Source organism: Tenrec ecaudatus, chromosome 2, assembly GCF_050624435.1.
Source record: "Tenrec ecaudatus isolate mTenEca1 chromosome 2, mTenEca1.hap1, whole genome shotgun sequence".
Classification (NCBI taxonomy): Eukaryota; Metazoa; Chordata; class Mammalia; order Afrosoricida; family Tenrecidae; genus Tenrec; species Tenrec ecaudatus.
Genome location: NC_134531.1, coordinates 113,561,053 through 113,564,077, shown reverse-complemented (window position 1 = coordinate 113,564,077; position 3,025 = coordinate 113,561,053). Strand labels below are relative to the sequence as shown.

Here is a 3,025-nt window from a genome sequence, read left to right as displayed (position 1 = left end):
GGCATGGAGTAGAGAACCAGTGGAGAGGTTTGAGGGACCACCCCTAATCCCAACTACGTGCACAATTGCCCCTCCCCGCGCAAGAATTTATTTCAGAGGACCGCATTGAAGCTGCAGCTCAGGGAAAGGGACATGTCTGATCAGAGCACACAGGAGCAAATGAAGGGGGAGGAAGAGTGGACCACATGCTGGCCCACCAATGCTTGAGGCCCATATTCCCGCTCAGAGCAGCCAATCCACAGAGAAGACCATATGGGCCAGTCCCACTATGAGACACAACACCCCTCACTGATCCATAGTCCTACAGTTAGCAAAACTGGAGACACAGTGTGGGAATTGCACTCAATCTGATCCTACCACACTGAGGCAAAACACTAATGGCATGCAACAGAACAGCAAGGGAACAGAGCAACGAAGTCCCCAGAGAATACCAAAAATAGACTTTGAGGCAGGGCTTGGCACCCCATCAGACTCAACTGGAAAACATTCCTAAAGGCCAACAAATAGTCCTTGAACTAACTACAAGCTTTTCTTTGTTGTTGATGGTGGTATGTTGGGTTTTTGTTTTTGTTTTGTCATTGGCTTTTTGTTGTTGTTTTCTTTTCTTTTGTTGCTTGTTTTTGCTCTGTCTTATTTTTGTGCATGTTATTATCTCTGCAGGTCTCTCTACATAAGATAGGCTGGATGAACAATCTGCAGGAGAAAACAGCAGGACCAACAGTACCAGGGCAACATGGGAGAGGGGGAGCTGGAGGGGAAAGGAAGTGGTGTTAACAAACCCAGGGACAAGAGAACAAGTGATCCAAATCGGTGGCGAGGAGGTTATAGGAGGCCTGGTATGGCGTGAACAGGGTAATGCAACCAAGAGGAATTACTGAAACCCAAATGAAGGCTGAGCAAGATAGTGGGACAGGAGGAAAGTCCAAGGAAATAGAGGAAAGAGCTGGGAGGCAAAGGGCATTTATAGAGGTCTTAATAGAGGCATGTACATATGCAAATATATTTATATATGAGGATGGGGAAATAGATCTATGTGCATATATTTATAGGTTTAATATTAAGGGAGCAGATGGACATTGGGCATCCACTCAAGTACACCCTCAATGAAAGAATACTTTGTTCTATTAAACTCCATTCTATGATGCTCACCTTCCTTACATGATCACTGAAGACATAGCAGATGCATAAGCAAATGTGGTGAAGAAAGCTGATGGAGCCTGGCAATCAAAATATATAGCATCTAGGGTCTTCAAGACTTCAAGGTAAACAAGTGACCATCTAGCTCAGAAACAACAAAGCCCACATGGGAGAAGCACACCAGCCTGTGTGATCACGAGGTGCTGAAGGGATCAAGTATCAGGCATCAAATAACAAAAAATCATATCATTGTGAATGAGGGGGGTTGTGGAGTGGGAACCCAAAGCTCATCTGTAGGCAACTGAACATCCCCTTAAGGAAGGGTTGTGGGTAAGGAGACGAGTAAGTCAGGGTGCAGGGTAGCAACGATGAAACATACAACTTTCCTCTAGTTCCTAAATGCTTCCTCCCCACCACTATCATGATCCCACTTCTATCTTACAAATCTGGCTAGATCAGAGGAGGTACACTGGTACAGATAGGAGCTAGAAACAGGGAATCCAGGACAGATGAACCCTTCAGGACCAGTGCAAGAATTGTGATACCGGGAGGGTGGAGGGAGCATGAGGTGGAAAGGGGGAACCGATTACAGGGATCTACATATAACCTCCTCCCTGAAGGACGGATAACAGAAAAGTGCGTGAAGGGAGAAGTTGGACAGTATAAGATATGATAAAATGATAATTTATAAATCATCAAGGGTTCATGAAGGAGGGGGGAAATGAGCTGATGCTGAGGGCTTAAGTGGAGAGCAAATGTTTTGAGAATGAAGACAATGAATGTACAAATGTGCTTCACACAATTGATGTATGTATGGATTGTGATAAGAGTTGCATGAGTCCCCAATAAAATTATATATATAATTATATATATTTAAATATATATTTAAAATTTAAATATGTATATATTTTAAAACCCTATCAGTTGTTTTAAAAAAATGCAGTCTTGGAAATCTTATAAGGCGGTTTTTCTCCTGCTCTGTCCTATAGAGTTGCTATGAGTTAGACTCACCTCAATAACAACAGATCTAGTAATAAATTTTAAATTGATTGCAATGTCAATTTGCCAAGTTATGCTGTAATGATTTATGCAAAGTGTTAGAATTGGTGATATTTTATTGTCTCTGACATACCAAACAGGACCATTTAATATTATTTGGGATAATATTTAAATGAGAAAATAATCATTATGTAAGTGTTGAACTGGAAAAGAGAGTAAAATATTCTAAATCTAGGATTTTTGTTGTATTGCACTATATTTTTTTAAGAATAAGTGTGAGAATCAATATCTTAAAATAAGTGAAGAAAACAATAAGTTAAATTGATTCATGCTGGAAAGGATCTTTTTAATGAATTGAGCAAATCTACAAAAATCCTATAGCATAAAAATACTTCATGGTAAAAGTTAAGCTTACCCTCTGTGATTGGGAATGACACATGAAGCCTATTTTTTTTTAATATATTGAAAAAGTTTATATTTAGCATTAGCCAGCTGGGCTCACTTTAGATGATTCCAATCTGAAAAACAAAAGGGAACTTTGTTACAAAGAGCTGCACTATGAAGCTGAAATCTTAAAGCGACGGTTGAGAACTTGGACGGACAGGTGCCATCAGTCAGTCAGGACTCAGCGCCACCTGTCAGGCTTTGGTCACCAACAGGCATCATCTGCACCCAGGAGGTGGACACTGAATCTGTTTAAGAGGAAGCTTACTTTGTTGGCAACATCTAAAGCGTCATAGTCAGGAGCCAGTCGACCATATGCCTTCTTCTCCCTGTCAGGCCTGATCAAGGTGTTGACCTTGGCTACATCAATGTCATAGAGCTTCTTCACAGTCTGTTTGATCTGGTGTTTGTTGGCCTTGACATCCACAATGAACACAAGTGTGTT

General features: G+C 41.1%; 1 non-coding gene across 1 annotated transcript; it reads right to left on the bottom strand.

Moving 5' to 3' along the window:
* Positions 1-2,739: 2,739 nt before the first annotated feature.
* Positions 2,740-2,809, bottom strand: LOC142442103 (small nucleolar RNA Z17). The gene has a single exon (XR_012783351.1). It is a non-coding gene; the product is annotated as a small nucleolar RNA Z17 (small nucleolar RNA).
* Between the last annotated feature and the right edge of the window lie 216 nt (positions 2,810-3,025).